At 33.1% G+C, this 27,202-nt stretch overlaps 1 protein-coding gene and 1 long non-coding RNA gene across 6 annotated transcripts in view; both read right to left on the minus strand.

The window, feature by feature from the left end:
* The window catches only part of ROBO2 (roundabout guidance receptor 2), a 1,146,283-nt gene that overhangs the window by 787,710 nt on the left and 331,371 nt on the right, over positions 1-27,202 (minus strand). The window lies entirely within an intron of this gene.
* Positions 1-27,202, minus strand: part of LOC140698161 (uncharacterized) — a 100,037-nt gene that overhangs the window by 21,149 nt on the left and 51,686 nt on the right. The window lies entirely within an intron of this gene.

The following is a 27,202-nucleotide window of genomic DNA, read 5'->3' on the forward strand; positions in this document are numbered from 1 at the left end:
AGGGTATTCAAATAAAGAAATTCTCAATTTTATCATAAATTTCTTACTTTCCCTATCACTGGGGGAGTAGGGTAGTCTCCCTTCATGCTGATCATGTGTCCAGAAAAAGGGATACAATGGTTGGATTAGGAAGTTATTGTATTTCAAGTTTTCAGATCTTCAGATCTAATCCAAGCAAATTCAAAGAGGAAAATCTGATTTCCCCACAAATAATGTAGAGATAAAGTAGAAAGAGTAACCCAAATAGATGAAATGGAAATCAAAGCCATTGATTTATTCAATCACTCTTTGAGGACAATTATGTACTAATCATTATTCTAAATGCTTCATTTATAAAAGAGATACAGTCATTAAAACAAGGAAGTTACAGTTTACTGGCGATGGGGTCATGAGAAAGCAAATATTTGGCCTTAGAGAAGATGAGATGAGAGTGAGATCAGGAAATAAATGTGGAGGTAAGACTACGTCTTGAAATGTAACTAGCTTTCTAACACCATTTTATTGATGCTTCAGCTATCTCCTTATCTTAATCTGAATATTATTAGCATAAATCTTCATATATGCCTTTTTTTGAGGATAAGATTTGAAAATGAACTGTAACTCCCCACGTACCTATGCTTACTGACTTTTACTCTAGGGTAGTTGTCTCTTAGCTAGACTCTCTTAACAGTCTCTGGACACTTCTCTTACAAAACTTACTGATTCCAGAATAACACAAGAACTGATAAACCCCTCAAAGGTAAAAAGAGTCATTGTTGAATGAGGACTTCTAGAACCTAGAAGGTGCCTGTCCCATGGAAACTGTTTAATATTCAGTGAAGAAATGAATAAACACTAGGCACCAAAATAAATAGATTTTGATATTTCTTAGAATTCATTTCATTGAAGGATTCTTGTAATCAATAATCTGAATATAAAAATTTTCAATTTCCAAGAAACATAAAATTAAGTTAGCTAATCATAAAATGTGTTTAATTTCCTCATGAAATTTGACTACAGAAAAAGTTTATAATGTACAGAGATATAAGAAATTTTATGTAATGCGAATACTTGAATGGCATTTGTAGTTTTTCATTTAAAGGCATTTGTAGTTTTTCATTTAAAGTTTTTCATTTCTTACTTGTATAGAATTCAGATTAGATACATTCATGCTCAATATTTTCTCCATTAAATTTTAAACCCTCTGAACTTCCTTTGGAATTCTCCTCATCTCTCCCCATCTCTCACACACTTGTGTCACAAGCTGATACCCAAATGCGTACATGTAATGATAAAGTACCAAATTCCCTAATTAGTGCTGAGTGCCAAATTTGACTATCTCAAACATGTTATTAGCAATAACCTTGAGGTGTCTATGAGTGAGTTATTAAAAGGGAGGTCTAATCCAAAAGCATGATTTGGGCACTTGGAAAGTCTTTTTTTTTTTAACATTTTTTATTGATTTATAATCATTTTACAATGTTGTGTCAAATTCCAGTGTTCAGCACAATTTTTCAGTCATTCATGGACATATACACACTCATTGTCACATTTTTTTCTCTGTGAGTTATCATAACATTTTGTGTATATTTCCCTGTGCTATACAGTGTAATCTTGTTTATCTATTCTACAATTTTGAAATCCCAGTCTATCCCTTCCCACCCTCTACCCCCCTGGTAACCACAAGTCTGTATTCTCTGTCTTAATAGCATTTGAGCAGCAGTGTGTTTCTTAATTGGAAATAATAATAGCAGCAGCATTATCTCAAGTAATCAGACTTTCTTAGTTATAACACTTAAACATCATAAGACAGGTGATTTATTCAACTATTTGGAGCTTCTCCAGAAAAGCCAGGACATAAATAAAACACAGAAGAGCAGCAAGACTGGGGAAATCACAGCACAATTTAGGAATTGTGAAATGGTTACACTCCTGTGTAGCAACTTTAATGAATATAGTGCAGTTAACCTTTGACAAATAAAACCACTTCTGTCCATGTATTAATACACAGATTATTTCTGTATCTTTTCAAGTACAACTTCAAAAGCCATTTGAGGGAACCATCTTATATTCTAATTTCTTCAATGACTTAGGGAGAAGAAACTCACTTAAAAACAGAAAAAAACTAAATTGCTTCAAGTATTATTGTGAACTGCCCTAAGGAAAGCCAGCTTATATTTGAAATCACAACTATTAATGAAAGTATATTTTCTTTCTCCTGATATTTTTATTAAAAGTGCACAGTATATCTTTTCAACATATACTCCTTAATTTGCCTTTTGTTATTATATCTGCACCAATTAAAAATTTTACAAAGATTTGTAAGAAGTAGTACTAATTTCACTAATTTATACAGGGGAAGCTTAAGGACAAAGCATAAAGCCAAACAAACAAACAAACAAACAAAACAATAATCAGAAGAAGAAAAGGCTAGTAGTTTTACTGTAAAATGCTCAACAAGCTAAATGTGTTTCAGTTTTATTCAGAACAAGGATGGAAAATAATTCTATTACAGAGAAAATCAGTTTGCCTGTAATGCTAAGAGCAGCCCCTGCTGGTTACTGTCATATAATTGAGACATGGAAAATTTTAATGAAAAAAGTTAAAATAAGAACAGAAGATACTGGAGAGTTCTTTACTTTTCAACAACACATGATTTCTCCTTTGACACTTTTCCAGTATGTGACCCATAGTATTTGCCACAAATCACATGTAAATTTTGAATATCTAAATGTGAAAGTTTTTTTCCCTTTGAAACAATTATTTAAAAAAAGCTCAAATAACCACTTACTTGATAGTTGGCTCAAATGAGCCCTGAACCCTGACTTCCCAAAATTCATCAATTATAAGAGGAAAACTAAGGAAGCACTATTCTGGGCACATATTGGTAGTTTGACTGAAAGTATAACTGTACTGGATTTATACTTCGTAAGATCAGCATTTTTATTATGCATAATAAGGCATATTAAAAATAACAGAATAAAATATAAGCTTTCAATTATGGCTCTATAAATGAAACAAGACAAACAAAAATTGATTTAAAATAAAACTATATTCCTTCTTGCTCACACCATCAATTTTTTTTTTTTGGAGGTAAAGGGAAATAATAACAAAACGAGTTAAGACAAATAATTCTAAGCTTTATATTTTTTCTTTCTTTCCTTGATTTGTCTTCCCAATTAATTTTCCCAGAAAAGTAGTTCTCTGTCCACCTAATTCTTTGGTCTCTTTGTCCATACATTCAATAAAAATCTGAGAATGATTTGTGTGTGTGTATACATGTTACATCCATCTTTTAAAAAATGTTTAAAGGTGTTTTGCTTAACTCTTAATAACCAAACTATAAATATTAATATATTTGTTTACTTTGATGCCATTATGAATTCTTCACTGACCAACTATGGATTTTCAGTTTTCCCTGTCTTTGTATTCTAAGTGTTTTGCAAAGTGTGTTCGGTGGAATCATAGTCCTGTGAGATGTTACTTAAAAACCAATAAACCAGTAATCTCTATAGCTTGGGAAGCTCTTTAAAAATATGCATACTATATTCATTTAAAGATTCAGACTGCAAATTAGTATATTAAACTCTTTCTTATATTCAGTAGAGAAATACATTTGACTTCCTCTAACCCAGGTTTTATTTGATGAAGTTTGACTTTTCAGTGACACGGAACTCCATTTTCATTGCAAACCTAGCTATATCTTGCAGAACTTATCTCTCTGAGGAACACACTCTATAAGACAATCCTAATTCTTTAAGGGCAAGTACTAAGTGTACTTTAACTCCAGTCTACCTAACACCTCCTCAGTTGGGGGCACGTTAGGACATTCAAGACTGATTTAGAGGGGAAAAAATGTATCACAGGTGTCTACCATGGCCACATCCCTAAGACTATGCCTTCTTCAGCCTATCCCACCAAGGCCTTATCTAGTGACCACCAATAACCCACAGTCTCGATATCACATTCTTGATGTTCCACTACTCTCTACAGGATGAAAGTTCAGTCATCTTTCCAAGGCACATAGTTTGGCCTATGCCCTGCCATTAAAACTAGAACATCTAATGGTATGTGTTCTTGTTTTTATTTCAGTCTTCATACCTCATATGGGTCCTTCTGCCTGGAATATCTATACCTACATTCTTTTATGATAAATTCTACTCAAGTCAGAATTTCTGATCATACCTTTATTTCATCCACTAAACTATGAGCAATTTAGGGCAGGACACAGCAAGGAAAGCACCCTGATATTTTCAATTTATTCTCTCCTATTCTATGCAATTTAATTTTAAAAGAAATTGATTTCATGACTCATTGGTAGGGCACAAATTGCAGATTAAGAATAATCACATTGAGTTTCAGCAACATGGATGGACCTGGAGGGTATTATGCTATTAGACAGAGAAAGAAAAATCCTGTATGATGTCACTTACATGTGGAATCTAAACATACAACAAACTAGTGAATATAACAAAAAAGGAGGAGACTCACAGAGAGATTAAACCTGTGGTTACCAGTAGGGACGGGGGGAAGGCCAACATAGAAGTAGGAGATTAAGAAGTACACACTATCATGTATAAAATAAGCTACAAAGATACTTGTACAACACAGGTAATAAAGCCAATATTTTATAGTAGCTATAAATGGAGTATAACCTTTAAATTTTGTGAATTATTATACTGTGTACCTGCAACTTTTACAATATTGTACATCAACTATACTTCAATAAAAGATAAAAATAAAATAAAATAAAACACACCTGAATGTCATAAATATTAACAAATTTAAAAGTAGATGAAAACATACATACTTTTGTTTTGATTTCTAGTGAGACTGAATTATTTCCATATTAATAATTATATTTTATGTAGTATTTTGTTATTTTTAATATTTATTCATATTTTATTGATCTTTAAAACTTCCTGTATATCAAGCATGTCATATGTACTACAAATAAATATATATACTTTAAAATGTTTTTAAGATGCTTTCTTGTACATAAGGCAAATCAATTAATATTTTCCTTTGTGATTATTATTTTTAATTTTAGGCTTAGAAATAAGTATCAATAGAGCATAATATTAATCATCACTTATATTTTCTTCTGTTATTTTCAACTCATTTATTTTTATACAAATAACATTTTAATATATATTATTTAGAAATCAAGCCAAGGTGGGGAAGAGACAAAAATCCAATGTCTTGACTTCAATTTTAGGACTTTCTATTAATTTGTTAACAAACATTTAGGGTAAATGTGCTGCCACATTAAATTTATATGGATTGAAAGGTATCACCAGGTTTCAGAAATAAAAAAAAAAATGGGGATGAATAGGAGTTCAAGATGCTAGTTGACGTCCCTATAGCAACTCATTTAGATAGAGTTTAGCCAATAATTCTCTCCTGTTACCATAGGGAATGGAGTTTCCAAAGCAGACCCTAAATCTATAAAATGCTTTTCACTCTTCCCTCCAAAAATCAAATATTAATTTAAATTGACACCTTGGTTAAATTTAAAACCCACAAGCTAATTTCAGAGAGACAATACATTTTTAATTTATCCAAACTAGACATATTAAACATGTTTGAGTATTCTACTTGTATGGATTCAACTATTTTTACAATGCATATTGACAAGCTCTTTACACAGGATACTGACAAGGACTGAAATTTTCTTTTCTATAATGCTTAAAAAATGTGTTAGGTTTTACTCGTGTTTTAGAAAATCTCCTAGATAGTAAAATATAACAGCAAAGATCAATTATAAAGAGTAGTATTCAAAGAAATAAAATCCTTGATTCCTTTTCATTTAAAATTCTTAACTCTAGTTTAATTTTTGAATGTAATCAACTACCATTCAAATATAGTTTTATTCATCTATTTATGACAAAGTATAAAAGTAGATTTCTCTAAGTCATAATATTAACACAAATTCTCTCCATTTTCTTTGGTCAAATGTGACTCAGTACACTACAATTAAAACTGTACTTTAAAAATTCTATGAAAGATAGAGATATCAGTTTAAAAATTACATATACTCAAACAATGCCATTATTAAGAAAAATAGACTTAATAAGAAAATTGCCATAATTTTTTCAATGTCACTTATGGCTACCATATAAAATGATTGCTTACACTGTTCTACAAATAATTTCACTGTTCAAATAAACCGAGCAGGTGTTGTTTTTTTTTTTTTTCTAGATAAAAACAAGCACATGTTTTAAGAACCTGACATAGATTTGAGTGTATCTAGAGGAGAGTCCCTCAGAGATGATGAGGTAGTCTGCAAAAAAACACAGAGAAGGCTCAAAGAAAAGGTAGCCATTGTCCTCACACATATAAAAGAGCTGCCATGGAGCTGTAATGTGGTACACTTGATCTAGTTGCTGCAGCACACGAAGAAAGTTACCAAAAGGAGGAGAGATAAGAAAAATTCTAAGTGGAAATGGCACCACTTTGATTTTTATTGCCAATTTTTTAAACATCTCTAAGAAATTATACACATACATTGTTCCTCTTCCCTTTCCCTAGACAGGAAACACACGGAATAATTCAAGACAATATATTCTAGGATCATCTAGAATAAAATTCTGGCCTTGACTCTCATTACAATGTGTCTTTTACAGCTCATGTATAATAGCTGAGGAGGTGTAGTATTGAAAAGCATGCTAAGTGTTGCAATCAAAGAACTTGGGATAAAATTAGTCACTGGACCCCTGAGGAGATAGGGATAGAGATAATAAACATTGATTTTCAGTGATTAATTTTACATCATATATATCTGTATTTATCTATTGAGGGATCTATATACATTCATATAGGAGAATCTATGTTCGGGGTGGGGGTGGGGAGGAATGGTAGATGCCTTAAGTCATGTGTACTTTTGATTTCTAAAGTAATTTGAAAGGCAAGGGATCATTTTGCAGAACATTCACAGAATTATAAAAGGTCACTAATCTGAGTCCCTTGTTTTCTGCAGGGAAAGCTAAAAGGAAGTACACAATAAATCATGTATAAAGCTGAATACTTTCAGGGAAGGATAAAAGTAGCAGTAGCACACTTTGATTAGAATGAACATGTGTATTTTTTCATAACACAAACTCTATTTAAGCTAAAAAGTTATACTTCCTTGAGAAAAAAGTAGGATGCCAATTATTTTCTTCTAAAATATTTATCTGAGTTTGAATTTTTAATTGAATTTTTGAAAGATACACTAAAACTAAACTTGTTACTATATAGACTTTCCTCCATTAATTTATATTTAATAATTCAGAATTTATTGAGTTTCTATTATGTTTCAAGCAATCTAGGCACTAGACTTAACATAGTAAAAGAGAATAAAATGTATCATGAAAGAGAATAAAGGTCTCAAAATGACCTATTTCTTTAAAAACCCAATTCTTCTCTGTTCACCACATTATTCTTTTGTTTCATTAAAATATTTTATGTTCGTATGATTCATAGAAAGAATATAATTTCTTTTGTCACAGGAAAACATTTTCCCCCCAAATATTACCCATCGTTGTTCAGATATTGCCAGCAAAATTTACATAATACTCTTAGTAGACCTGACCCATTCTCCCATTTATAAGTAACTAGTCAAATAGCCATTACTGATTTGAGCCTAAACTGATTATTGAAATTATTGCCCATAGAGAGCATGATTGATTGGGGAACTGGCACTTGATTTAAGATTACCTAATCAAAGAGGAGTGCAGGACTTGTGTCCTAAGTTTGAGGGGAAATTGGCTTTGCATGTGACCTGGGTTATGTTGCCCCCATGGCTCCTGGCAGCCATGATACTCTTGTTGTGATACCAAAAAGAGTCTGTCAGAAAATATTACCTGACACAGGATGTTTCTAAAAGAATGTGCTAACAAAAAGTGCACAATAATTTGCTGATATCTCAGCATAACATTGTTGGTCAGAGAGCTGATTTTATTTAGTTAATGTATACCCCTATCCCTTGGATCTCATCACAAGGTTAATTAAGGAGTTAAAATAATTTCATCATGCAGTGAAGGAGAGCATTGATTTTGTGTGTGTGTTCTAAAATAAATCCTTTTTAAGAAATAAAAAAATGCTGAAGTTAAGTTTTTATTAAGTCACACAAATAGAACAATAGTAAAACGAAGGTAATTCTAATGTGGTGCGATATTCTTACAAAAGGCTCACTGGCTTCCAAAGGCTTACATGAAAATCAGTCTTACAGTTGTAATTAGTCACCTGGCATAAACATTTTTACGTGTCTTTGTAATCTTCATTTAGGATGGGGTGGGAGAAATATGGTCTATGTCCTCTAAGAGCTAATGGAATTTTAGTTCAGAGGGACCCTGAGTATACTTCTTCACATCATGCTTTCAGCCTTTATATTTCCATTATGTGTGTGCCTACATGTTTTCTTGCCCTGGCTAGAGTAGTTTAAAAGAAATGACTATTTTATGCAGGTGGAACACAGACAGCTTTTACCTATGAAACATTCACTTGCCAAAATTTTAAGAACTCAGGATTTAATTCTGATTGAGATCTGACCATCAACTACCCTTTCCACTTTTAGAAATACACAAAAATTAAATGAGTAAGGGAGTTCTATGAAATGCCTTTCTTAGGTAATATATACAGAACATCTACATCTTTGTATCCAGCATCTCTGTTGATACACTTTGGCCTGAAGAATTTGATCACTGTCAAGAATCTAAACAGATAGACCTGTATATCCACTGTCATGAAGGCATCACACTTCCATATGTAATGAAATTATTTACTCACTATCTGGTGCCTCAATAAGAAAAGTAAGTGTTTTACCAAAAATGAACTATATCACATATGAGAAGTTACATCAAATCCTGATACATCATCCACCATTCACAGATGAGTATATTTGTAACTCATATGTACTCCTTACCCTACTACACAGAGGCATAAAAAGAATGCTATTCACCTCTCAGCCCCCTGAAGACTAAAACCTGGACATTCAGAAGAAAAGAATAAGAAATATGATGTCATTCCAGCTTGGATTTCTTAAATCCCCAATTTCTCTGAAAATCATTTAAGTTTATAAATATTTTATCTTGACACTAGGCAGTCATGCTATGAATTTAAGTTTTAAAAACGTTAGAGATAAGTTAATAGTCATATAAATAAATAAAAATATGTTTATGGCTCAGTCCTATTGTAGTAAATATTAGGCGCATGTACTACCAAGGAAGTCTCATTGTCAAAGACTTGTAGAGTTTATCTGGCTACCTTAATAAAGTGAAGATTAGGCACATCAACATTTAAAATCTTGGCACACAAAATTTAAAAGTTTGGAAGTCCCATTAGCTGCTTTTCATTAATTATTAATGATCAGGTTGGACATTTTTTTACCTTCTCTTTATAATTTTTAAAAATTGAAAATTTCTCCCTGGACTTGAGTTAAACACATTTGGAAACAGATAAACAAGGTACTTCTGGTGGAGACCAAAGTGCATTTCAAATACTACTTTTAATGTCTTGGCCTATAAACTGAGTCCCCAACAAAGTAATGAGATTAGGAGTGCCCCACAGAGAATACACTAAGTGGAACTAGCTAGAGAGGATTATAATAAACAACAGAGCATTTATAAAATACTATCAGAAGAAAACCACTGGTTTTTCAATACAGTTTGCTAGTTCAAAGGGTTATACTTCTTCAAAATGACCAGGATAAGGCAAGAATATTGGTACAATAACGATTCTATAAACACCCAAAACAGAATAACCCTTTTGTACATGTAGTTATTTAATTACCTTTTTAAAAGCCAGATTTATTACAGTAAAATATATTTCAAGGAAATTTATAAAAAGTCTTAGAATGTCATGTGATTTATATGAAGCTTTATGTTAGCAATAATTTGGTATTTTTAGAAAGCAGTATATTTTAGGTTTTCTAAAAGCCCTGGTAATTTAGTTCTCAAAGATTTTCCTATAAAAGGTAACCTAGAAATATGGGTAAGATACAAAATGTCACTAGTATAGCAATTAACATCCATTAGTCATGGAAGTCAGAGCTTTTTATAAATGTAAATATGTTTTACTCTTCCAGGTCAGAAAATAAAGGAACTAAAGATGCAATCAAAGCATTGGTCAAGCTTTTAAAATAAAGGTCAAAGTGAACATTTCCTCAATTTATGTTCAGTTCTCTGGGGTGTAAGTTACTACTTTCTAAAGAATGAGCCAGCAGTATATATCTCATGTGGACTACCTAGGTCAGAAGAGAGGGTAAGGTAGCAGACAGACTACAAATTTCTTCCAAGTTTGTGACAGAAAAGGAAATAATTTACTTTGTTCCCGAATTCCTGCATTCATCGACACACTGAGTTTGAGTTTTTCTCACTAAGGACGTTTTCTCCTTTTTATGTTATTGAACTTGTACAAATGTATCCTCTTTTGTATCTTTTATGATTCAAATCAATAAAGCCATATAAAACTCTAAGCCAATTGACTTCAAGTCAGAGACGCATTGATTTAATGATAAAGTCGTTCCTCAACAATAATTTTCCTTATAGTATTGCCATTGTTTGGAATGCAGAGTTGTACAGGCAAAAGCCCTACAAAAATGTATTTTCCCTTAATTTTCAAATGACTTAAAGACTATTTTTTGTGCTACAAGAACATAATTAATAAAAGTTATTTAGTAGAAATATTAAAAATGGGAGTTATAATTAATTTTACATAAAATATATTTTTTTCTAGCAGTAAAACTTAGCATTAGGAGTATGTTTTATTTAAGGTATTATTTCAAGATCAGTGTCAGAGGATTTGACAGAGAATTTCTGGACCTTATCCATTTTTGATGTACATAAAGTTGAACTAGGCTCTTATTACTTTCACAATCTACTCTTATCTTTTTTACAGTGGATAACCTTGCTACCCACCTTAATGAGAAAATGTATCACCAATGCTATACTTTTGCTAAATCTGTACCTAAAATTTCTCTATGCTCTGCTATAATGTTACAAGTATCTTACCAAGTCAGTTCCTCTACTTACAGGCTGAATCCTCACCCAACTTCCTTTTCAGGGACTATTCTGCCCCAACTTTTCCAATCTTTTTGAACTGCACTCAAACTCTTACAAAGATGTAGTAGCATCTTTCACTTTTTAAAGAGAGGAAACAATCAAGAAATAAATAAAAATAGCAAAATGAGCCTAATCCACCTACATCCACATCCACCTCAAGCTTTTATACCATTTATTTCTCTTCTTCATAGAAAATACTTTTCTACAGAGTTGTCTTCATTTCTTCCTTCTCATTCACTCATCTACAACATTCTAAAATGTATTTTCAGCTTTCTTATTCAAACTATGTTTATCAAGGTCATCAGTGACCTCTATCTTACTCTACACAAAGACCAATTTTCTCTCTCAGCCTGGTGGCTCTCACTGGGGACAATTTTGTCTCCCTCCCTTTCCCTCAGTGGGGAGTTGGCAATGTCTGGAGGCATTTTTGGTTGTCAAAACCGAGGGGGTGTATTACTATTGGCATCTAGTGGACAGAGATCAGGAGTGGTGCTAAACATCCTGTGGTACAGAGGACAGCACCCCAGCACAAAACATTATCTGGCCTCAAAGTTCAATACTGTTGAGGCTAGAAGCCCTGAACATCTCAACCTTTCAACAACATCCCACAGTTGAAAACACTTACTTGTTACCTGTATCACCCGCAAAGAACATAAGCCTAATGAGTTTTTACCTTTCTTATTTTTCATTGTGTGCAGTGTACGCAGAAAAGCGACTTGCTCCAGATTAGGCAGGCAATGTCTGCATTTCATCAGTAAACTTCTTTCACGTGATTATTGCTTTATTTAGCAATCTACTACTTCAATCCTAGACTAAATGGTAAAATAGATTGGTTTCACCCTTGCAAAAGAGTTTACCTAACTTCAACTCTTCATACTATAACTTCTCAAGAGCAGTTTAAGGTAAAGTTCTTGTTGTTTCACATCCTTCCCTTCACCTGTATGCTGAGAGACGGGATGAGAAAACGTGTAGACTCAAGGCTTCTTTAGAGAATAGAACTCCATATAGCTAAGGTAAGATAGAAGGTAGCTTGGGCTCAAGTCTGTAATTACTGATATTTATGAGAATTTTAGGTGATTTTAACATTTTAGGCTAAATAGGCTTTTTTGAGCTGGTCAAGAATCTCAATCACTATTTAACATTTTGAATTCTTTGTTTAATTGTTTCATATGAGGAAATGAATTTGTCTCAGAAATAACTCCCAAATGGATTTGAGAAAATTATTCTTTTGAACATGGAGAAATATCTACAGTAGAAATCACAATTTTGTTGTAGATGATAAAAACAATGTGAACGTCTTTCTCACTGCAAATTAATACAGATATAAATAATATATGATAAAACAATTATATATAAATTTCCTCTAGAATTGAATTAATTATATTAGAGAAAAAAGCCATTATATTAGTTTCTAATATGCAAAATATGTTTATAATTATTTTACATAAAAATATTTAATTCTTAACATCAAATTTTTAAACTTATATTAAGCTTCATTCTCTGTCATTCTCAATAACAATTCAAAGCCTGCTCCTGAGAAAAGAGTTTGTGTATGCACATTGTGGGAATGCACATAAAAGTAGGATGAAGTATGCTGTAACAATGAAATATTACCATTCCTTTCTGCCTCACATATTTTAGATTACCATTTACTGTCGACAATATAGAAAGGTACTTTCTTTAAACAGTAAGTTTTAAATTCTTGCTGAGAACACTAGTAAACAGTAATCATTTTACCTTAGACTCTACAATTTTTTTTTGTTGATTCAGTATGCAAATTATATTCTTCAAGTTCAAAATAAAATAGGTTAAATCACACCTTTACATAATGAGTCTACATTACTGTTCTTAAGTGAATTTTCAAAGCCCAGTTTACATTAAAAGATGGTCAGGTTACATTTGAATCGGCACTTCTACTTATCAGAGTTATTAATCACTACAAATTTTCTTTCAGAGATACTGCAAAGTCTACCTGTATCCACTGGAGCAAATGTTCCAAACAAAACGTTTATCAGTGCAAGAGGTATTTTTTTCTTCTGCATAATCAGTTTTGTGCATAAATTTGCCTCTCCATACAGAGGACTTAAGAACATTGAACAGCCCTTCACTGTGAGTGCACTGAGCATTTGCAATGTGAAAATGCTGACCACCACACAAACTAGGACAAAACTAGACTTTACCCACTTAATGTTCAGTGTGTATGGAAATGATTGCAGGGAATTTTTTAATTTGTGTTGTTACTTAAGGAAGAAGGCATCAGCAACAAAATTGCTTTGGCTTTTTGAGATTCATTTGATTAATGAGGGAGGATAGAGTAAATGAATTAAATCAAGGGTTTATTTTAAACCTTATTTTTACTCTTTTGTGGTATTTGGGGTCTGAGCCTTGTTTATGTGGCTCCTTGTGAAGAAGCATTATGGTGTCTTTTTCAGATGGCCAAATCCTAGTCCCCACTAAACGGCAATTTTACTTGTTGAGGTGCCTGGAAGTGGTGAGAAGTGACAACTTCCCATAAGCTGGTTACATTGACAAAGTGTCTTTTGAGGAGGACACCTGAGGAAAGTTCTTGGCTGGGTCCTATGGACTAGATCTGAGCCCTAGGAAGAGAGAAAAATCAATTTGTTTCAAGTAGTTTCATTAAATTATCGGTTTTCTAAAGGAACATCACCAAATTCATGAATTGCTGGTTTACACCTTTAAAAATGTAAAAAAAAAAAAAGTAAGAGTTTTAATTAAACAATTGAAACAGTTTTAATAACATGGGCACCAAACATCCCAGTTTACCTGGTATGGTCCAAGTTTAAACCTGTTTTCTTTAGGCAAATATTAATAGTGCCCCCTTTTATTTTAAAAAATGACCCTCAGTTGGAAGATAGGCTATATGGCTGTTCTATTTAATAGAAATATTTGACTCTTGTTACTGATGGGAAAAAAACACTATTTCCAAATGTTAACATGCTACTTGAGAAATTTGTAAAAGAACTCTAAAATTTCTAAAATGCAAGCAATCAGAAGTTAGTAAAAATGCAAACATTCCAGGATGAAACAATTTTTTTCATTTACTAATATTGATAATTATTAAACATTCTTGTTACAGACTTTAAAACCAGTTACAAAATAGCTGAGTGACTTGGACTTGTTACCTAAGCCCTTTATCTGTAAAACAGTGATAGAAATAATGTTGTGAAGAGAAAATAAGTTAGTTTACTATAAATTTATTCTAACATGCCTGTCACACAGTGCTTTAGTTGACTTAGAAATAACTGTTAATAATAAATTGGAAGATTTGGAAAAATCAGTGAATTAATTTTTAATTGAATTGACTTTAGGAAATATGTCTTCTAGCACATTTATTTTTCAGTACTTAACCTACAGTATGTACAGCATATCCCTAGGGGTTCACAAAAATAACCCTAAGAGATGTCAAAGAAAAGGCAACTGTATGAACCAGCACATTTGAATTTGTACAGTTAATGTAACTACATTTGTTTGTATCCACAAGCTCTTGAGATTTAGGGAAATTTGAGTTTCTCTATTGTTCTTCCCTTTGAGTAAGAACATAAGCCTGGATTTAACCAGTATTCACAGACAGTTTTTCAGGTTTAAATAGGTATTTTGTATATGAGCATCTCTAAGCCAGTGAATACCTCTCTTTTCCATATAGAAATAAGCCTTCTAGGCATTTCCTCATAGATTTTAATATAGAAGTAGAGACAAAATATGCTTCTAGTACCCTGAGAAACTTTTCCTTCTTCTTCAAATTCAATGTTATCAGTATGCCTGGAAGTGAGCAATTCAGGGCTGTCAGGAAGCATACACAACAACTACTATACCTGGTGTGCAGAACAGCTTTGTATGTTAGACTCACCATAAATCTCAGAGATCATGTGCCAGTGCATATTAGGAAAAAAAGCAAAAGATATTCATTGGCCATATGTACAGGTATAAAATCTATTTGCTAAATTAAATTGCCATTCCATCTCTAATCTGTCTTTTCTGGCCATGCTACAGCTGATCTGTCATTTCAGTCCTCATCATCACTCATCAGACTACCTCATCACTTACTAAAGACTTTCTCCCTTCCTTCCTTCCCACTTTCCTTCCATAAACCATTAAAAAAAAAGGGCCTTTTTGCATAGTAAGCACTATTGAGGTATCAACAAAGTTAATAAAATTAGGTTCCTTTCCTAAAGAATATTAAAAATCTATTGGAGGAAAGCAGGTATGTCAAGAATTGATCATTTTCCTAGGTAGGTGGTCAGCTCTAGTTTCCATATCCTGTTCCCAACACCAACTATTATTTTTCTACAACTCATCTCTGTTTCCCCTAGTTACAAATCTGCAATGATTACCCCAGAAGCTTCAGGATAAATTCAAAGTCCTCATCACAGTATAAGAAGACTTTGCAATCTTCTTTCACTTATCTTTCCAGCCTCAACTTAAGTTGCATCAAACTCTGTACCAGTCTTCACTCTTCTAAGACTTGCACATATTCTTTCTTTTTTTCTGTCGAATTGTTCTTCCATTATTTGTAAAATTACTACCAATTCTCCAGAAATATTTTTGTGAATTTCTTGTTGAAATTTTCTCAGATTTTTCCCATCAGAATAAACCATTCCTTCCTCCCAGATTACACAGCACATACTTCCATTACAGTATTTAAAATAATATATTATGATTTCCAGGTAGTGTAATTGTCTCTGATAGGAATCTGAAAAAAACTAAGAATCATTCCTTGCTGTGGGGAAATTTATTGCTTTTTCTTATTTCTGTTGCAATATTAGTAGATAGCAGATGATCAATAAATATTTGTCAAATAAATGAATGAATTTTACTCAAGCTTTTAGTAAGCATCATCCATATGTTACATTTTCCATAAAGTCTCCACCCAACCCCACGTGCTCTCCTTAATATCAAGTCACCATGAATTCATAAGACATCACCTAGTACTCTCTCCTAACAGTTGTTCATGAAGTATTAGAGAGAACTGTATGAATACCAGAAAGTGATGTCTTGTTCAAGGCTCTCTGACTAGTCAGCAGTGAGGTGAGACTAGATTTCGGAGCTCTTCTTCCCATACTCCTGACCTTACAAACTCTGAAGGAACAGGACTCAAACAGAGCAAGAAAGTCACCGTTCTGTGCAACAGAAAAATTCCCCCAACCTGATCATTCAATGCTAGGCAACAGAGAACAGTTAAACATAATATTTTCCCCTGAAAAAATGTCTTTCAAGGATTCTTAGATTCTTGCAACAATGAAAAGGAGTTCCATGGTACTCCTTGGCATTCATGAATTAAGGAAAGCTTCTAATAAACTGGACAGTGAGCCCCACTGTATAGCAACAGGACACTTGTTATTTATTGTTGAGGACTCATGGCCTCCAGGGCAGGTGTGGATCTCTGTCTACTTACCCAGATCATTCCATTTTCAGTATCTCTTCTATTTCCTGCTCTTCAGTATCCCACCTTCCATGTTATTCTCTCCTCCTGCCCACTTTTCCATGCTCAAGATACTCATACCACATTGTTTTCCTCAGTGATCCCCTAATTTTCATTGAACTAGCAAGGGAAATCTAGTTATTTTCATTAAATCATATGCATGAATATTTAAACCAAAATGACAGTATTTCCATTCATATTTCATTTTCTTCATATTTAGTCATTTTTATTTTTACTGAAGACAAACTTTGATGCTCTTCAAATATTTGTTTTATATACTCAGACTATGGAAATAACTCCATATCAGGTTATAAGCCTCTCAAGATTATACTAATGGAAATGTTTTAGAAATACATGTGTACTCAACAGAAAAAAGAATAGTACATTTAGAACATTTAAACATAAATATAAACACTGAAAATAAACCTCACTATATACCAAATATTCTTTTTCTTTTCAGTATTTTATTGTTTCATGGCTTAATCTTATGATAGTCATAAAATGCAGTTATATTAAACCTCAGCTGCCATAGGTTTACAGAATGGTTTTGTTTTAATAAACTGTAGCTGTTAGACCAGTCAGTTATCACAAAAGGGGAGAGAATACTCCCATTTTGCTTCAGAGTCAATTTCTAGGGTAATTTTTATTACTTCATCTTAGAATTTGGCTTCATTTGAAAACAGTCAGAAAACCTTGGTAACTGTTTTGCTTATTTGAGTTGAAAAAGACAATTACTCTGGTTTTATAGTCAGAATCCATTTATAGAGTTCAATATGCTTATTAGAAACTGAACCCACAAACTTTTGGTCAACTAATCTTCGACAAAGGAGGCAAGAATATACAATGGAATAAAGACAGTCTCTTCAGCAAATGGTGTTGGGAAAACTGGACAGCAGCATGTAAAGCAATAAAGCCAGAATACTCCCTTATACCATACACAAAAATAAACCCAGAAAGAATCAAAGACTTAAACATAAGACAAGATACAATAAACCTCCTAGAAGAAAATACAGGCAAATCATTATCTGACATACATCTCAAAAATGTTCTCCTAGGACAGTCTACCCAAGAAATAGAAATAAAAGCAAGAATAAACAAATGGGACCTAATTAAACTTACAATCTTCAGCACAGTAAAGCAAACCATAAGTAAAACAAAATGACAACCTATGGAATGGGAGAAAATTTTCGCAAATGAAACCGACAAAGGCTTGATCTCTAGAATATATAAGCAGCTCATATGACTTAATAAGAAAAAAACAAACAACCCAATCCAAAAATGGGCAAAAGATCTAAACAAGCAATTCTCCAAGGAAGAAATACAAATAATCAATAAGCACATGAAAAAATGCTCAATATCACTAATTATCAGAGAAATGCAAATCAAAACTGCAATGAGGTTATCACCTCACACCAGTCAGAATGGCCATCATTCAAAAGTCCACAAATGACAAATGCTGGAGAGGCTGTGGAGGAAAGGGAACCCTCCTACACTGCTGGTGGGATTGCAGTTTGGTGCAGCCACTGTGGAAAACAGTGTGGAGATTCCTCAAAAGACTAGGAATAGACTTACCGTATGACCCCAGAATCCCACTCCTGGGCATATATCCAGAAGGAACCCTTCTTCAAAATGACACCTGCACCCCAATGTTCATAGCAGCACTATTTACAATAGCCAAGACATGGAAACAGCCTAAATGTCCATCAACAGATGACTGGATAAAGAAGAGATGGTATATTTATACAATGGAATACCATTCAGCCTTAAAAACTGACAACGGCATCTGCAGCAACATGGATGTTCCTGGAGAATGTCATTCTAAGTGAAGTAAGCCAGAAAGAGAAAGAAAAATACCATATGAGATCACTCTTATGTGGAATCTAAAAAACAAAACAAAACAAAACAAAACATAAATACAAAATAGAAACAGACTCATAGACATAGAATACAAACTTGGGGTTGCCAAGGGGGCGGGGGGAGGGAAGGGATAGACTGGGATTTTAAAAATGTAGAGTAGATAAACAAGATTATACTGTATAGCACAGGGAAATACATACAAGATCTTGTGGTAGCTCATAGTGAAAATAAATGTGACAATAAATATATGTATGTTCATGTATAACTGAAAAATTGTGCTCTATAGTGGGATTTGACACAATATTGTAAAATGACTATACCTTAATAAAAAAATGTTAAAAAAAAAAGGGAACTGAAAACACCTCTGGATAATGAACAAAGTAATAAACAGATCTCTGAAAGGGAATGTTGTGCTTTTTAGTAGAGCAGGGTCAAAACTGATGAGCCAGAGCGCCACTAAATCACTAGCAAAGTTGACGTTTACTAAGAAGGACAAGAAAATGCTCTAAATTCTAAAAATTTTTTAAAAAGGAGAGAGAAAGAAAGTAAGAGATAAAAAGAAACATCTTGTGGTGAATGGAATACTTTGAACAATGCTACCTTATAAACTAAAGTGATTATTGTTTTAATGAAAGGGGAAATATTTTTAGCAAAATGCCTTATGGCACTCTTTTTACAAGTAAATAATAAATTCTATATAAGCACGCTTGACTGTTGAGTTACTATTTCTACTTTGCATTCACATTTTAAAGGTAGGGTGAAAGCACTGTAGGTTGCAAGGATGAACTCCTTGAGAAAGGTTGACCATAAAGCCAGTTTACTGTTTTTCCAATAATTACTGGCCTCTAGGGAGACATAATTGAAATATATGAATTTCTAGCATCATGGTTTCCAGTGAAAACTGAGCTGTATGGAACTGACAGGACTAAATAAAAAGATATAACAAAAGAAGACCTCAATTTTATGACTTTAAAACAAATAAATAAACAAGGCCCTAAAAAATAGAATTTGCAATCACATCCAGTATTATAAGAATTAACTTAAGGAAAAGATATAGGTCAATCAGGAAATTTAATAGACTTATTACTGAGTTTTAAAATGAACCATAAACCAAAGTCTTGCTTATTTCCCAAAACATGAAATGTAACAATTCTTGTGAACAGTAATTTTGGTGCAGTAATAGCACACAATTACTATGCTAATAAGGGGAAAGAAAGGTAACAATATATTATGCATATATTGTTTTATCTCATGTATTTTCTTGTTACATAAAAAACTGATTTTGTTGTGTAATGTATCCTGGGAAGTAAGAGCCCATGCCTACAATTAGGTGGGTTTGTTTTAGTATCTGTCTCCAACAGCAGGCCATGTGCCCTTCAGTCTTTATTCTTAGCAGGGTAGAGTCCAGTACATACTAGGGATCAAAAAAATTTTGTTAAATAAATGAAAAATGAATAAAAGCTTACTGCTTAAAAGAAATTTGCCAAATAAAGATAAATAATGGGAATTTAGAGCAGCAGATCAGAAATCAGTCCTTCTCAAATATTTCCATTTTGACGCTTTTGTCTTTCCTTGTTTTTCTCCTCTTTTTGTGTCCCTTATATTTTCATACTTAAGGTCACTTGAATATTAAGCAGTGGTCTCAGGACTACCCAGATAAGAACCCAGATCTTCTGATTTCAATAACTTTATTCTTAGAACCTAGTAACTAAAACATTATAAATGTAGAAATATATAATGCATTCATATGTAGAAATATATAGCATAGCTTTTTCTACATTAAAAACACTGTCATTTTATATTCGAGACTATGAATATGTGTATTGGCAATATTTTTAAAAGTCCAATTTTGACATTTCAGCTTTTAAATTTAAAATAGACCAAAGACATAACCAAAGAATGGAATGTCTCAGTCATAGGAAATATCTGTTCCAGTTTATACATGCCAATCATAAATAATTCATTTTATAATAACCCACATCTGAAAGTCTTTTACTACCCTCGAAATCAAAGGATTTAAAAATTATATAAGCTTCTTTTCTGCAGCTGTAAGGGACATCTTTTGCCTATGAACTAACAAAGAATTTTCTTTGGCTCTGGAATTTATTCATTCATTCATTTATTCATTCCCTCTTTTATTTATTTGTCAGATATTTATGGATAACCAATAGGAATGAGTCTCCTGTATTTGAAACAGACATGGAAACCACTCTCAGGAAGCTTACAGACTTAGTGGGAGTAGCAGGAACTTATAAATATCTGAAATGCATCATCAGCAAAAATAAAGGGGTGGAGAGTTTAGCTAAGCCACTCCATGTATTGCTGCATCTGCATCCATTTGGTGTGACCAAGTGTCCTGCAGAGACCTTAAACTGACACTAACCCCCTAATGCAAGGACATTCCTTAGATAACAGCCAAAAAGTCACAAGCAAATATAAGTCCCTAATATGACTGCCCCCAAATTCCTCGTGATCAAGTGTCTCTTGCCTCCCAGTACCAGCATGCCTTATGTGCCCCTTGGATAAGACCTCTGTGGGACTACCAAAATCCCATTCTTTTTGTTTGAATTGACCAATCTGACACTAGGAATCCCAAAACACTCTAACTACAGATACTAAGTGCATCAGGTCCTGTCACTCTCTCTGCCTGCACACTGCTTTAACCTCTCCAAATGGGCCCTTGAGGTGTACCTAGGACCTCCTCCAGGATCTGTGAGAAATAAACTCTATTTCAATTTCTCTTGTGGTCTTTTGTTGAACAGATTCACCATCTGGCACCCTGTGCTCCACTTAATAAATGTTAACAAAGTCATACGATAGGTAAGTTTATAAACTCAGAAAAGTGAAGACAGGGAAAGTGAGACGTAAGGTACACAGAAATAATACAGTAGTTCCATAGAGGAACTACCTTTTTAATACATTTCTGAAGAATGAGGGAAAGATAATTTGCAGTGAGCAAGTGGAGAGGGCAAACAGGCAGTCAGATACCTGGAAAATGATAGTTGGCTTTTTAAGATTTTGAAAGCAACTACTAATTACATATTTCTGAAATACAAATGATTTGGTGGGTGCAAAGAGTCTAGACGGGTAGCAGAAATCAGTGCCTGCCTGCCCCGGAGGCCATAAGAGACCTCAAGGATAACAGGTGTCTTGAGTAAAAGATCAACCTAGAAACAGTGTGGAGAATGAGAATGATATGAAGGGGAGACACAAAAAGCAGAACACTAGGTCCTGATATTTTCTGTGACGTAATGTTCTCTACTTAATTCAAGCAGAACATCCTACCCCCAAGATCATTAACTTCATCACATCTCTAAAGAACGTTTCTCCATATAAAATAACATTTACAGGTTGCAGGGATTAGGATCTGATATCTTTGGGGCCGTTATTCAACCTATGACAGACCTACTTAATTGTAAGTGGCTGCAGGAATCGGGGTGTGAAGATGGGAAATAGGAGGCAGGATCATATGCTAAGAGAAGGTGGTGCTAGTCACACTGGATTCTTGGCTTCATCAATTTCTGAAGTAGCAGTTGGGGAGAAGGGAGCAGACAGCTGCCTAGTTGCTAAGCAGTGTTCTGAGTGGAGCAGAAAGACAGCTGCAAATATAGCAGTGGCAATAATCTGATGAGTAAGAGAAATGTTCCCCAGTCATCTTCAGATGGCTGGATGTAGGACTCAAGATGACAAGCAGTTGGATTAATGAGAGGCTTGAGTTACCTCAGAATATGTGGCTGAAAAGATAAGCAAGAAATTGGGGTTGAGTGCTGTTTAAAGCTGTTGAAGTGCTGGGTGAGGGGATCGAGGCTGTGTGAAGAAGCAACTGAAGTCAGGAGAGTGCTGAAATACTTAAGGAAAAAAGGTAAAACATGACTAGTATGAATTAAAAGATCCAAATTATGTTCAAACAGATTTAGTATTTCAAAGGTAGAATAACTGAAAGCAGTGCCTACATGATAATGGGTGACTTGACGGTGTGGATGTTGAATGCTATTGTTGAATAGAATAAAGTCAGAGGGTAAGCTCTTTTTTTTTTAAGAGGTTAAGAAGCCTTTGTCGGCAGCCATTCTCAAACTTCAGTGTGTCTAAGCATTGTCTGGACTGCCTGTAAAAAAGGCAGATTTCTTGATTCTACCCTTGAGGACCCTGATTCAGTAGGTCTGATGTGGAATCCATGAATCTGACTCTTTAATGAAGACAATTTGGATATAGGTAGCAGGCATATCACACTTTGAGAAACTGCCATAGGATGTTTAAAATATAACTTACATAAATATTGTGGAAGTAGTATGGAAGCAAGATTTTGAATGGGAGAGAAAGGTGTGTCAACCAGTCATCAACGAAGTCATTGAATACTAGAATAAATGGTAATGAGAATAAAAAGCATTGGATGACATGATGAACATGGGAAAAGAAGTTCTTGCATAAGCATAAAATGGTACAGGCTGAGATTTACAGTAAAGGGCAAGGAGAACGCCAACTCTATCCCTGGGTGGGACGAGAGTTAGAAAATGTGTTGTCTCTACACAAGGGCCTTTCAAGAGAGGTTTTGTCTTCAAGAAAGGCCAAGGTTTAAGTAAACTAAAGAAATAATCTTCTCACTTGTGTACATGAGTTCATCATAGGTAGGATATTACTTTTATTTTATTTCCCACATTCTTTTCACATATAAAAGAAACAATTAATACTATGTTTTTAAAAACAGTATTTTTTCTTTACATAAAACTTGGCTGTAACTCAGTCTAGAGAAATTTATCTTGATAGCATATTTTATTTAAAAAAACAACAATGCTATCATATGAAAGTACATTATTATAATGGATACTTTTACAGGAATAATTCTGATAACTAAAACATTTGTTTTTCTATTCAAACAGCAAGACTTTATAACACAAGAAATAGTATACTGACACATACATTTATATTTTTTTCACTTTTAAAAGGAATCATATTCTAATTTTAGTGTACATAATTAAAAGAAATGTACTTCTTATTTACTTTCCCATTCTATTGAGGTATGATCAACATGATGTATTTCTTTAATAAAATGTCTATAGTTTTGTCAGCATTTCAGTCAAAAGGAAACAATAGAAATAATATACAAGCAAAATTTTAATTTAAATTGAGAACCCATCTAATAATGTTCATGGTAGCATTATTAATAATAGACAAAATGTAGAAGCAATCCAAATGTCCATTAACTAATGAGTGGATAACTAAAATTCATTCAGTGGAATGCTATTCAGCAATAAAAATGAATTAGTGATATATGCCACAATATGGATAAACTGAAAAATTATGTTAAGTGAAAGAACCCACTCACAGAAGATCACATGTTATATAATTCCATTTATTTGCAATTTCCAGGATGGACTAATCTAGAAAGACAGAAAGTAGATTAGGGGTAGCCAGTTGCCAGGTTGAGGGTGTATGTAGCAAGAGGGAATGGGTAGTGAATGCTGCTGGATACAAAGTTTCTTTTTGGGTGACATCCTAAAATTAGGTTATGATAATGGTTGCACAATTCTGTACATGTGTTAAAAACCACTGACTTTATGCTATGTATTCTGTTTCTCAATAAAACTTTAAAAAATAAAAAGGTTTCTAAGTTCTCCCTCTAGGATAACCTGTGGCCAATGTCATAAATAGTCCTCACACAGTATTTCCTCCTATCTCATTCCCTCTGTTGTGCTACCTCAAGTCAGTTCACTCTTCCCTGCCTTCAGTTTCTACAGAACATTTCCAGAGGCATTGCTGTAACACAAAGACCTACTTCATTCAAAGTCACACAAATCCCACTTTAAGTCTTTACTTTTCAAATCACTTCTACTTGATTTCTTCATGGCTAATAGCAGAATGACTTCCTACCCAACCCTGCCCCCCTTTCCCCCTTGGTAATAAATATAAAACACATTCTGGAACACAAGTGCAAGTTTCTTGTAAAATAAACCGCCAAAGCCAGTTGTAACACACTGGGTGTCCCAAATCTTCTTCCCAAAGATCAAAGCCTGATTTCCCTGGATTGTTAGCCTGATTGAAATGAAAACAGCCTGCTTCTAGCATTCAGCCTTATGATCCTGAAAATAAAAAGAATAAATGTGGTAGAAACAGCTGTACATTTTCAGGAATGATATACTTCAGCTGGAATTTTTTTAAACTTAAGTTTTGCATTTGAAGTTTATACCAACAACTAACTTTAGACAGTCACACATGATCCAGAAATGGGGCTTTGAAGATGAAAGACGAAAGGCAGCACAACAGAACAAGGTTGGCCAAAATAAGATGAAATAAATGAGTAAATAATGCAGGAAGTAATCAGAATCATAGAAACACGGTGTTAAGAACTTAATAAACTGAAAACCATTTCTGAGGAGAAATATATCATAATGACAGTTCCCTGCATTATATTATGAAGGTAATGAAGTTAAGGAGTCAAAAGACTCATCAGAAATATGCTACTTTATAACTAATGAGAAACAACAGATGAAAGGCAAATTGAAATGTGTTTATTTCTCTCATCACAGAAGCCCAGGTGATGTATAAAATATGAAACTTCAAAAGTGAAGAAAAATGTTTTATGTAGAAGTTGGGAAACTTTGTAAACATTTTTGATATTTTTAACCTTACTTTTGAAATATTAGAGATTTTTGATTTTGAATATTAAGTACACTTGAGAATCTGGCTGATTTTTTTTTTTGAAAGGTGATAATTTATACTGAGTGGAAGCTGTGAGCTCTCTTGGCTAATTTCAGATAAGCATCTTGACTCATGTTGAAAGAGTCAACCTGTTTTATGATTTATGCCAGAGTTTTGAAAATCTTGAGTTTTGTCAAATTATATATATACGTATATTTTTAAAAAGCTTTTGATACACAACTTGGAATATTTTTGTGACATAATGGACAAGGGAAATTAGTAACCAATTTTCATATTATCAGAACTTGATCATTACTCTAAGAAAATTTACTTGCTAAACAAATGCCCTCAATGAAAAGGATTATAAATTTCAATATTTTTAACATTATTCTTTAGTGGCTGACTTTGCAAGAGAGAACTGCAAATCAACTAGTCTCCTAAATATAGGATTTTAAATAGAAAGCTAAATTATTATAACCATATTCTTTCATCCAAATGGCTAGTTTTGACTCTAAAAATGGATTTTGTTTTCCTTACCCAAGTTTATAGACTCTTCCAAACAAAAAGTTAAATATTAAACATAAGCATATTGCTTTGCTTTGGTCCTGCCTATGACAAACTTGTGAAGTAGATAAAATCTGTAACAAGTAAGATTTCTTCCATCTCTTCTTTTTATTGTTTCGTTCCTTCAGGAAAATAGATGCCTCTGAAACTCCAAGCAGATACAGAAGCTTCTCAGGCTTTTTCTACATGAATAAACAAAGGATGGCAAATATTTCTGTCTGCTAACTCTGCCGAACAAAAGTATCTTCTGAGTGCCCGATTCTCTTATGCAGTGACCTATTTGATAAGCTCTCAGTTAAAGAGAAAGTTTTTAGGAAATCATTTTTTTCTAGCAGAACTTTTACATTTTTATTAACAGATTCTTACCAAAAAAATTTGTTAATGACACAATTCAGGATGAATTCATTAAATGTATTTCATGTGAATTTTTTTACTTTAAAATATATAGGTATTAATCTACAGAAAATAAAAAAAAATTTAAGGGAGAATTACAACTACAACAAAGTCAGTTAAAATTTGAAAAAAATAGTTAAAATTAAAATAGATATAATCAAACACACCATTTAGCTAATATTTAAAAATTCTCATTTGAGGCAGTATAAATATCATTCTGATGTCTAGATAATTGAAAAAAATAGACAAGTCTATATGCTTAGATAAATTATTCCATCTATGACAGCTTATCTATGCTAGCAATGAATTGCATTTTCTATCAAGTTTAAAGGATAGTTTCCAGTGTAAGTATACCAAATGCATGTTAAATAAAATCTTAGCCACCATTATAAAAATAGATCTAGTTTAATTTTACATCTCTAATATCAAAAATTATGACCACAGTAAAATTTCCTGTGTGCTGCATGCAGAGAATGTGTAAACGATTTTTTAAAGAAGCTAAAGGGGTGATAGATAATGTAATGAAGCAAAAATACCCAAAGCCTGGAAAATTTGTTCATGCTTTGTTGAATGTGTCTGTATTGAGTTGAGTATTGTATTTTGTGTCATTTGAAAGGACTTATGCCCTGGAAACAGCCAATAAAATGTTTTTTAATAAAAGTGTCTAAAATATTCTTGGCAATGGTTTTGCATTTTCAGATGAATAAAGCCCTTCTTATGTGACCTTTGTATTGCAAGTACATTCTTTCTATCTACGTTTATCTAACAGTAAATGTAAAGGCTCAATACTCTATCTGGGAAATAGCATTGTCACAAATCAAAGCCTCAAAAGAAATATTCTTGTGATACTTCCTGAATGATGAGAGCTCTTAAAACACATATCTTTAATGCCCTATGACTATTTATAATCAAGAAAGTCTGTCTTAATTTAATGATTTTAGGCTTAAATTGTTAAGATTTTTAAGCCAATTCATAGTAAATTTACCCTTAGTAAATTGTCCCAAGATAAAAATTTAGAAAAACACTGTGCCTTTCAACTAGGAAAGGGTGATTACAGTTATTTTGGGAATGTATCACAATAACACTGGCAAAAGGAACAGATTTTGATGAAGCTATTGTTACCCTGACCAGCAAGATTTAAATTTAAGGTGCTGTATGCATAAAATTTATCAGGTAGGATGGTAGTAATTTTGGCCTATTAATTATACTGGCATTACATAACTTGTCCTGCAATTTCTAATGCTAAACTGATGGTGAGGGTAGCTGTTCGTGTATAACTCTCAGGCTTAAG

This window comes from Vicugna pacos, chromosome 1, assembly GCF_048564905.1.
Source record: "Vicugna pacos chromosome 1, VicPac4, whole genome shotgun sequence".
In the NCBI taxonomy this organism is placed as follows: domain Eukaryota; kingdom Metazoa; phylum Chordata; class Mammalia; order Artiodactyla; family Camelidae; genus Vicugna; species Vicugna pacos.